Source organism: Podarcis tiliguerta (assembly GCF_965153285.1).
Source record: "Podarcis tiliguerta genome assembly, chromosome: 3".
Taxonomy (NCBI): Eukaryota; Metazoa; Chordata; class Lepidosauria; order Squamata; family Lacertidae; genus Podarcis; species Podarcis tiliguerta.
Window position 1 is genome coordinate 51,532,170 of NC_139536.1, and position 11,485 is coordinate 51,543,654.

Consider the following 11,485-nt stretch of genomic DNA (forward strand, 5'->3'; position numbering starts at 1 on the left):
GAATAACTAATATGTGAATGTAATCAGCTGATAGCTCAAGTGATGATTATTTCCCAGGTTCCAGCTCTTCACAATGAAACCCCCAAATGGCCCATAGCATTAATAAAACTATTTGCAAACAATGTTGTTGGTTTTTTAAAAAATAAATAAAAGCAAATCCAATGGGCAGAATCAACAACTTATTTTTAAAAGCAGCTGTTACAACTGGTAATACAAAACAAATACACATTGCTGGAAATGTGGTCATCGCCTGCCTGGAATCAGAAGGAAATGGGAGATTTGAGTAGAGAAATTTGATTTTTTTAGAGGGTTAGGGTGACACTACTATGTGGCTGGTTAACACAAGGTTTTTGATATGATCATAGTGCTATTACAAGCTGCCCTTTCAGAACACTGACTGATCTTCCTAATGCTGTGACACATCTCAAGGCACCAGGGGAGAAATTCAGAAGCTGAACCAGAGCGTGCTGAGCTGCAATCCTAACATGAGTTACAGCATGCAAGAGACTGGTCACTGCACCATAAACTAGAGCTCAAGGCTTCACCACGCAACCACTAACATCAAACAAGTTACATTACTTTTGTAATGTAATCTCGCCACACCTAAGACAATGTGTAGTACAGAAGGCCATATCTGTATCCAGGCGCTTTCTTATGGACTGTTTCCACCTCTTCTCTGTAACATTTTGCTCCAATTGGAGCATATTCCTTCTCAATATGGGGGTTTGAGATGAATCTTTTCATGGCTAAGAAACAATGGATGATAGGGCTGCGGGGCTGCATGATATAACCCCATCCTCCTGCCACCAACACACACATCAAACCCACCCCTGCCATCCATGCATTCAGTGCTATGCCCATATCTGGTGTTTTTCCATTAAAGGTGGGATTGGACCACCATTCCACCTCACATCAAAGTGCAATTACACCAGCACAAAAGAAATGTAGGTCCCTTCTCGCACTTGCCAAATGTGCTGGTGTATGTATCATGGCTGGGACGCGGGTGGCGCTGTGGGTAAAACCTCAGCGCCTAGGACTTGCCGATCGCATGGTCGGCGGTTCGAATCCCCACGGCGGGGGGCGCTCCCGTCATTCGGTCCCAGCGCCTGCCAACCTAGCAGTTCAAAAGCACCCCCGGGTGCAAGTAGATAAATAGGGACCGCTTACCAGCGGGAAGGTAGACGGCGTTCCGTGTGTTGCGCTGGCTCGCCAGATGCAGCTCGTCACGCTGGCCACGTGACCCAGAAGTGTCTGCGGACAGCGCTGGCTCCCGGCCTCTAGAGTGAGATGAGCACGCAACCCTAGAGTCTGGCAAAACTGGCCCATACAGGCAGGGGTACCTTTACCTTTATGTATCATGGCTAGCAAGTGTGACTCTGCTTCTTCCTCCTCTGCTCATGAGTGTATGAAGGCTTTCCTTGCCAGTGGTGAGCCTTTGATAGCACATCCAATGCTGGCAAGGAAGCTTTCCAGATGTGGCAAACAGTGTGTGCCAACCTTGGAAAGGGCCTTTTCAGTTATGGTGCCTCACCTCAGGAATGCTCTGCCCAGGGTGACTAGTCTGGATTTTGGAGCCTTCACTGTTGTCCTTTCAATGCCAGACAAAGACCAATCAGTTCTTCCAGCTTTGGGGGGATCATTTAAAGCCATGGGATCTACCAGATCGCCTCCCAGAGGACACACAGAGAGAGACCCATTCTCAGTGTGTGTGGCATGATGTCGGATCTCACCTATGCAAGGTCATTATTACCTTATTAACTATCTTCCAAACCACTGTCTCAAGGCATTTTTTTACATAAGATAACTTAAAAACAGTTGAAAACACAAAAACAATGAACACATTTAAAACAAGAGTAAAACCCTAAAAAGTTGGCATTCCTTGTGAAGACCCATTTATTCAGCTGGGAAAGCCTGTCACAACAAAAATGCCTTCAACTGTTTCTGGAAAGCACAGGGATTGTGTGCCTGCCCTATCTTGGCAGGAAGGCTATTCCACAGAACGAGGGCAGCCCCACTAAAAGCCCTGCTCCAAGTTACTACAGAGCGGAAGGTTGCAGAAAGGTCTGCAGCCAGCTGCTCCCCAATGCCTGAGAGACCCAAGAAGAGGCTTCCAATGACATGCTGGGAGAGGGTGTAGACTCTGCCATTTTTAAAATCTACCACCAAACTCCAGAAGTGTCAGAATCAAAATGACTCTCCCGGGGATTCTCCAGTTACTTTAGCAGTTGTGCATAAGGAAAGATATTCTTCCAATGGACAAAGGATTGCTGACAAACTGGTCTATTGGTCTATCCAAGGCGTTAGATATGACTGGTCACAAACCTGTGTCCAAAAGTTACATAACCGTATCTTGCCTGCGTGAGGTCATGAAGCTATTTATCATCCAACTCCCTAATTAGGTCCTTTAAACTTGAGTCTGTCTAAGTTTAGACACCGTAACCTTTTGATCAGCTTCTTCATGGGAAGCTATTCAAATGTAAAATCTGAACTGTAAGAGAAAGTGTAGCAATTAGGATGTATTTTGGTATTGTTTCCTGAAACCCTCTGCATACATACATAAATGAAGCAGAATCTTTGAATACACAACTGCATCTACATACCACCCTACCTCAAAGGAAATGTGGACTTCCATGAACTTTATTATTCACAAAGACTGCAGTGCTGCTCACAAGTTAGGCTATTTTAATTGCACTGACTTCAGCCAGTGGGACGTAAGTAGCCTTACTGTATTACGATTGCAACCAAAGGCATTTTAACTTTGCTCCACAAAGCATGCGCAGCATTTTCCTAGACACCAAGTAATTCCCTCTGAGATTCAGCTTGTGGGTGTGTGCATGTGGGTGGGTATTGAAGTGGATATACTCTGTCATAAATTCATTCATTTATTTATTTCTGGTAAGAATATTTAAGCTTGCAGGATTGTACAGTGGTACCTCAGGTTAAGTACTTAATTCGTTCCGGAGGTCTGTTTTTAACCTGAAACTGTTCTTGACCTGAAGCACCACCTGCTGCCACACTGCCAGAGCACAATTTCTGTTCTCATCCTGAAGCAAGATTCTTGACCTGGGGTACTATTTCTGGGTTAGCGGAGTCTGTAACCTGAAGCATATGTAACCTGAAGCGTATGTAACCCAAGGTACCACTGTATATCACTTTAACATCTATCTTTTTGATAATTAACATAGCATTTATTAATTATTCTTTTATTGCATTAATATTGATACCAGCACATTGTATCACTATTTGACTGTCAAAAAGGAAAACACTACAGGCACCCCCCCACACACACACTTATGCACGTTCTACTCGCGTGCAACCACATATACGAACCGTGCAAGGAAATAAATAATCAAATGGATTCAAACCAAGAAACGGCAGGAGATGGAGAGTCCTTGTAGCTCAAAAGGAGACACCCCCCCCCCAGAGCCCAAAGAGGACTTCAGTGAGGGTAGAAGCGGCCCCAAAAAGACCAGAGGTGCAGTAGGGCTTAGTTTAGGCTGCTCAGCCTCCCCGCCTAGCAGCTGATGCACAGGGTAACACAGCAGAAACAGCCGCTTTCCTAGGCGCTCTTCAGCCTCCAGCCGGCCCCAGAGCTTTGACCGTAGTTGAAGGGAGAGTTGTGTGGAGAGAGAACTGGAAAGAATAGGAATCTATAGGCTTTTTAGAAGCTCCACACTGTATATAATTTCACTTATGGTGTGGGGCCTGGAACATAACCCCCACATAAATGGGAGGATGTCTGGATATTCTTGCCACCAGCCCTTAATTCTGCCACATCTGCAGTAATAAAGAAGAGTGTGTCTCTGAGCTTAGGCAAAACAACTTTCCCTTGTATTGGAATGGCTATAGCCATGTCACCCATCCAGGGTTAAGAAGCAGGATCTTCAGGTCAGATGTAAGTTTGAGTCAGGTCGAAGGACCAGCACCTCTTTTTAACTACTGAAATATATGGTGGTCCAAATATTCCCTGCCTTCTCCAGAATTCTGGCTCTCAGCACTTCCCAAGCTGGCACACTTATTCTCTGAATTAAAATCAGAGGCGCACTTAACATACTCTAAAAATAAATGTGTTCATACTGAAGAGCAAGACTTACCTGCTCTCAGAGGAGCCAAAGCATTAAGGGAGTTGCCAAAGCTCAGTGGCAGGGAAGGTCTCCCGTTCCATCCCTGGCATCTCCAGTTAAAACCTAGCAAAAAAGGTGATGGGAAAGACTTCTGCCGGTCAGACTAGATTATACTGAGCTAAGTGGTCAAATACTCAGCCCCGGTATAAAACAGATTCCTATCTTCCTAACACCTGCACTTTTGCATGAGTCACGGATCTGGGCATGCCTCCTGCCTGGAAAGAGGCAAGTTCAAAACAGTGATTCATGCAGACATATAAGAGGCAGTCTCCTCTTAACAAAAGCAACACAGGTAATACTTCTAAAACTTTAGGAGTGACTGAATGATCCAACCACACTCAGTGTCACCCCTCACCCCATAATTCTACTTCGTTACAGATCCACCACATTGAGGAAAACAGGAGGGAGAATATCTGCAACAGGCAGTTAAAATCACCTAGAAGCCAACTCTTGAATAGGATGGATTAATGGCTTGAGCTACTTGAAATAAGCCTGTTTGCTCCCCACTTTTAAGACTTGCACCTATTTTTGTTTCCAAGAAGAACCAGGTCACTCAGATGTGTCTTCCGTGGCTGTTGGGGAATGAAAACCAAACTGCTTCATTTAGTGGAGAACTGCAGCCCAGTCGCAGAGCACCTGATCTCCATGCAAGAGGACCCAAGCTCAATCTCGGGCATCTGCAGGTAGGCTAATTGGTAAAGACCCCTCTGAAAGTCACTGTCAATCAGTGCAGACAATACTGAGCTAAATGAACCAGTGGGTTGACTCAGTAAAAGAGAGCATCTTATGGTTCATGACTTAGTTGGGAGAAGAACCATTGCTCCCAAACAATTGTTATTAGTTTGAAGGACAAGTGATATGGTCCATCGCAATAGCTCCACAGCAGATTAGTGTCTCTCTGCTGCAGAGAGTACCAGGAGACCTAATTCCACTGCGTGGGCCAAAAAAGACTAGTTGCCTCCAGTACTACAAACCAGCTCAAAAACTTGGCAAAAAGCATGAATGTAATAGGTTGCTAAAAATATACATGCTTTGCTGATCCAGATGCATGCTTTACATGCCAATTAGATGATGAATCCAGTTCCCCAAACCCCTTGATGTAAACAAAAATGTCCACTTTTCCATTAAGTAACACTGTTCTCCAGGTTCATATTTTGGTCATTTTTATACAAGGAAAAGATACACAGAGTTGCGGGAAGCAGCTCTCACGGTAGAAAAAAGGGGACTGCAGCCCACTTTTCCCATGCTTAATTTGGCAGCCAAGCCCCACATACTAAGATAATTAAAGTAGCTCAAGGGAACCAAGCCCTGGAAGAAACATATTTTAAAATCAACACCAGGAAGCAGTAGAACTCATGAAATAGAAAGGGAGGGAAATCCTCTGGGCACAAGCAAAGTGCAAGATAATTTCAGTGAAATCTCATCAGGGCTTAGAACTGGAATTTGTTTTCAGAACCATGGACCTACTCAAGAATATATGCAGAAGAATTAATGCCTCTGGGCATGTTCCAGGTGCTATTTCTCAGCAGGTTCAAGGAAAATGCTTTAGGAGCACACAGCGACAAGAGCAGCTATTTGGATTTGAACCAAGTCAGTAAAGAGAAAGAGAGAGAGATCCAAATTAAAGTACAGTGCTGCTTTTACTTTGAAATCGTGTATGTGCCTTGCAGAAGTCTTGCCAAATTAGAATGTTGTACAAATAATATACGTAGATTAAGCCAATTTTTGTTTTGTTTTGTTTTTTTGTTATGCATGCTTCATTTCCTAGGATATTCCACTGGAAAGATTTTTAAAGGAAGTGGGATTTCAAGTCACCTATGTAGCGTGAGAACTAAATTCTACTGAGCTCAATGGAACTTACACCCAAGGAACAGAGAACGTAGGATTACAACCTTAAAGGGAGGGAAAAGGTTGGGCAAGAGTGGAGAAAGAAGATCCAGATGCAGATCAGCTGAAAATAGGAGATATAAGAGGGAAAAGCTAAGGTTCCCATCGTGGTACCAATGGGAACACAAAAAGTAGTGTTCAATTCAGCTTTACTCAGAGTAGACCCACTGAATTCCAATGGGTCTACTCTGAGTACAGCTTAGCTGAACACCACTTAATCCCCTCCTTTGTCACCTGCCAATTTCCCCTGCCCTTCCCAATCCGTATTTTTAAATTAATTTGCTTTTGTTTAGTTGGGGAGGGACTGCCTGCTCTTTTATTTTTTGGTCTACTATTTGCATGGGCTGGTGTGGGCGTTCTGCCTTTTGTCTGTGAGAGGCTGAGTATCACCAATTTTCTGCTGTGAAATGGGTATTTTGTGGTGCCCACGATTTTTTATATTACCATATTCCCTGGGGCCCGAAAAGGCTGGGGCAAAGGAGGGGCTGTAGTCAGGGAGGTAAAATGGTCAAAAACATACTTCGAAGGGCTAGAGCAGAGCTTGGGCAGCTGTGCCCCCTCAGATGTTCCTGGACTGCACCTCCCATCAGCCCTGCCCATTGGTCGTGTTTGCTGGGGCTGATGGGGGTTGGGAGTCCAGCAGCATCAGAAGGGGCCACAGCTCCTCCTCCCCGTGCTACAACAGGGGTCAGCAACCTTTTTCAGCAGGGGGCCACTGTCCCTCAGACCTTGTGGTGGGCCAGACTATTTTTGGGGGGGGGGGGGAATTAACAAATTCCTATGCCCCACAAATAACCCAGAGATGCATTTTAAATAAAAGGACACATTCTACTCATGTAAAAACATGCTGATTCCCGGACCGTCCGCAGGCCAGATTGAGAAGGCAATTGGGCCGCATCCAGCCCCCGGGCCTTAGGTTGCCTACCTCTGGGCTAGAAGCTTGGCAGTGGGCACTAGAATAGTTTTTGGGAGAGTGGTGCTGAAAGGCAACCACCCTGCTCACAGAAATGAGTCCAATAAAAAGCAGTTACAGCCCCTTATCCTGGCCTGTCCCTGCAACAAATATGCCAGCTATGTTCAGCAAAGACAGATATTAACTGGGATTACAACTTGTTTGCCTGCAGAATTGTGTCAGAGTGAAAGTCTTATCCCCTGCCTTCATTTTTTTAAAAAGTAAAGGAAAAGGGAATAGGAACCAAATAATAATACTATTGTTGTAATTGTGCTGTCAAGCTTATGTTTCCGTTGCTCTTTTGTTAATAGTGTTTTATAGATTGCAATTGTGTTATTGATTATTTGTTAATGGCACACGTTTTAGTAAAAGTCAAAGAGCTCATAAGCATAGGAAAGGGAGCAATACATTAACAGGCCTCCACTGGCATTGCATTACATCTGGACCCCCTTGCAAAAAGAGAAATAGTCATCTGTCTTTTCCGTAATGGGACAGTTTCCCTTCACATTCTGCTCCCCTACTTCTACAAAGAAGCCTCTTGAGCTTAGGATTCTTTCCTATTGCTTGAATAAACGCCAGCTACTTTTGGAAAGGACGGGAAATAGTTTTAAGTTCATAAAGTAATAAACTTCCGACAGATGTTCCTTTTGCAACAAGTGGACCATTTTCATTGTGTGTTTCATGAAAAGGAGGCCACTTGCTCAGAAGCAACCTTTAACCCCAAATGCTGTATAAACTATATGCTCCTCTTTAAGGGTGTGAACCCTATGACCCTCCAGATGTTGTTGAATGTCATCTCCCATCAACAGTGACCATTAGTCATGCCAATGTCTGGAGGGCTACAGGTCCCCCACCCTTAAAGCCATCTTAAACAAATAGCAGTAGTAGTTCTGGTAGTTTCTGTTATAACTCCAAGTTCCCAACACATTTAAATACAAAGGCTAAGTTCTCACAGGAAATGCCCCCCAGAAAATTGGCTTTGTGAAACACACACAAACTGACAAGCGTCCATGGCAGAGTGAGGTTCCAAACCACACCACAAGTATTGCCTTCTAGCTGGAACTTAGGATTCAAGCAACAGGATCTGAGAGCAAAGAGTTCTCCCACTTTGCTGATAAACCACATGGTACAGTCTGCCTGTGTTCCACTTAAAATGCTAGGTCATCTGTGAGAATTGGGAGGTCTTAAGGAACCCAGTGTGATTTGCCACAACACCCATCCCTGCCCCTGTGACCATGTTGCAGTGATAGCAGTTGCACCTTGTGCAATTCTCCCTTCTATGCAACTTCTAAAGTTTCTAAAATATCATGGCCTGGCCTTAACAACCTAACCAAAACTGGATATGGCTCCAATACATTATTCGGCATGGCATGCAATTTCTAGAACAAATTCTTATGTCTATGATCCAACTCAAAATGGAGTACTATCAGATTCTTCATTGCCTGATCCTAATATCCAAGGCAACAGCTTTAAATAAGCACTTAAAATTGGATTATACCAATTGTTGTGCCCATTCCAAAACCACCATGACAACACCTTTGCAAAGTGTTCAAGATTAGGAAATATATTAACTGTGCCAAAAATTAAGTGCAAGGATCCTTGTCCAAGTGCTCTGTCGTATATTTGGTGTGTGGAGCAGGAATGGGCAACCTGTGGCCCTTCAGGTGACAAAGGGACTACAAATCCCATCATGACAGACCGTTGGCCCACATTGGCTGGGGGCTGATGGGAACTGGAATCCAGCCATAGGTTCCCCAACTTTCACATCCAGGCTCTCATGAACAGCAATGTGTATCCTGCTGCTGTGCTCAAGAATTAGTGCAATGAAATCCAAGATCTTTCCAAGACCCGATGCCTCCTTTGTCACTTTAGCCTGGTAGCTGGACCAAATGCATCTGCAGCTGAATAACTCCTTCCTCCACCTTGGAGGTGGGGCTTTCAGATCTCCAGATGTCATTAAGACTCCAGCTCCCATCATGCCTGACTATCAGCCATGTTGCCTGGGTTGATATTGCCTGCAGGTCTAGAGACCTGCAGGGATTTCCACCCCTGTTCTACCCCCCAAGTCCCTGCTCAGAGGAGAGAGAAAGCTCAGCCTTCACATGACTGCAGAGTCCCAACATTCACAACCTCCTCCCACTTGTAGATGGCTTGCAATTCTCTCCAGCAGTTCCTGAAACATAGTTTGAGGAGAGCCCAAGAGCTGTAGCATTTGCTGTTCTTCAGCATGATAAGAGTAAAGCAAAGCATGATATGTGAATTAGGAAATGCCTGATTCAAATCTAACCTCAACAGATAGACCATCACCTCTCAGAAACCTTGTCTGGCATATGAAATACTGCTGACCTACTATGCAGGGTTGTTCTGAGCACTTTGAAGGTTACGTGTTGCTATGATTTGTTTCCTAATTCTTCTCTCATTAGCCCCAGTTGTGGCAAAAAACATCTGGAGGGCACAAGGTTGGGGAAGGCTGCTCTTGTTGACTCCCAGAATACTGCAGCCCAAAGCTGAAATGCAGGCCTGGCCCCAAGACACAGCATTCCCCTTTCTAACTTCCAAAGCTGTACCACAAACGTAGAAGTGCCCATCACCAAGGGAATGGTTAATAATGAAATGCACAGTCCTGGCATTCCTTTGTTCTCAGAACAGTTCAGGCAGCTGAGTAACAGCCCAAACTGAACATGTAAGAACTTATTCAGCTTAAATGTTGCTGAAGACCAGCCATGGCCTAAAGAACATCCAGGGCTTGTAAACTAGCAACTGTTTCCTTGTTTAGTCAACAATATATACGGGTTCCAATTCTGCAAGCTGCAGAGCATCACTGCACCAAAGCCAAAATCCTAGGCAGACTTACTTGGGGGGTGAAATTACTTAGCCTCACCTCCAAGGGATGAAGCACAAGTTGGGGTACCAATACTGCTCACACTTAGCAAGCCCCACTGAACTTCCGAATGAAGCTCCCTTGGAGCAGGCTGCACAAATTGGGATAAGGTGTTTAGAAAGCTCGCCCGCATTCCCGACTAGCTGATCCAGTCAAATATAACATCTCACTTGTTCTCTCCAGCGCTTTCAAGGCAAAAGCTGCCGCCAGTCGGGTAGAAAACACTGAGCTGGAAAAGTCTGGCTTGCGTCAGCTTCCTATGTTCCAGACTAAGTACGGCACATTTTGCAAAGAACATACTTTGCAGAAGCTGTGCGTGCTAGTATCTTAAAACCCTTGCACAAGCCTACGTGCGCTGAAGTGGCCTCTAGTCCAAAGAAGTGGACGCCGCAGTAAGAGCACGCGGAGTGCAATGGAGGTCGACGCCCACACAAGGATTGCAACCAGCCTAAATCCCGCGCAGCGCAATCCTGCGCGGACTTCCGCGCAAATAACCCCCAGCGTGTGCAATTGAGCAAGTGCGTCCAGGACTACAACTTTGCAGCGCCATCCCAACTAGGTCGAATTCAGTGGGTCTTGTGCCCCCCCCCCCGGTAAATGGGGCCGGAATTCAAGGGGTTCACGAGGGAGTCCCTTGGGCGCAAACAGGCAAGCGAAAGAAGCGCGGCTTTCCTTACTAGCGCTCGGTCATCCTCCAGCTTCCCCCAGAAGATCATTGCGCCTGCTGGGATCCCACGACGGCGACGGCATTCCCATATTCGTCCGGCTTTGGAAACCTCGGAGGACTGCGAGGCGGCTCGCTCATGGCGCTCCCGAGCGGGAATGGAAGCAGCCCAGCGCCTCGCTCGCTCTGGGCGGCGTTGCGCAACTCTCCGCCTCCTTCCTTTGTGTAGGTCCCGGAGAGGGGCAGGAGAGACACCCCCGGCGGGAGCTGCCTCCTTCCGCGTCGGGGACTGGCGGCAAAGGAGGCTCCCCAAGCGGCTGGGTCTGGGCCGCAGGCGGCGGCGGCGGCGCTGAGCGCACGGAGACGGCCCACGAGGCGCGAGGAAACGGCCCGCCTCCCTGGCGAGCCTCTCCGGGCGCTGCAGCATCTCCGCGCCGACGGCAGCTCTGCGCGGCGGGGAGAGGGAGCAAGAGGACGCCGGCGAAGGCTCGCCGCGAACGGCTGCCCTCTCCCGGGCGCCGCGGGCGTAGCCGGCTTGGCAAAGGGCCCCCGGGACCACCGGGGAAGATCAAAGGGAGCTTAATTAAAAGCAGCGTCCTGGGAATCGAGGCGCCTCTGTGGAGTGAGCCTCGCTAGGTGAGATTGGTCGGGAGCTGTTACGGTAGCAGGTGGTGGTGCCTTCCAGGTGTGGTTGGACTACAATTCCCATCATCCCTCTCCGGTTATTGTAGCTGGTGAAAGTCCGAACCCTCTGGAGGGCGCCCGCTTGCCGAGCCCTCCTCTGCTGGGGTGGGATTTCAGAGGGATGGGTCTTCCTCCTCCTCTTCCTTTTAATCGGCTAATGAATTCCTAACCAGGCACTGTTTCTCAAACTTGGGTCCCCAGCTGTTGTGGGACTAGAACCCCCATCATTTTCCTGCTAGCTAGGGGATGATGGGAGTTGTAGTCTCACAATAGCTGGGGACCCAGCTTTCAGC

The 11,485-nt window shown here is 46.8% G+C and overlaps 1 protein-coding gene across 4 annotated transcripts in view; it reads right to left on the reverse strand.

Annotated features, from left to right (window-relative positions):
• Nucleotides 1-10,979, reverse strand: part of MAP3K4 (mitogen-activated protein kinase kinase kinase 4) — a 70,243-nt gene extending 59,264 nt beyond the window's left edge. For 3 of the 4 annotated variants that reach the window (XM_083434030.1, XM_083434032.1, XM_083434028.1), the window contains exon 1: nucleotides 10,522-10,952. The gene's annotated coding sequence lies outside the window, so the exon portion shown is untranslated. Of the gene's footprint in view, nucleotides 1-10,521 lie in introns of all 4 variants that reach the window. The other variant, XM_083434023.1, reaches the window with a different exon arrangement.
• Between the last annotated feature and the right edge of the window lie 506 nt (nucleotides 10,980-11,485).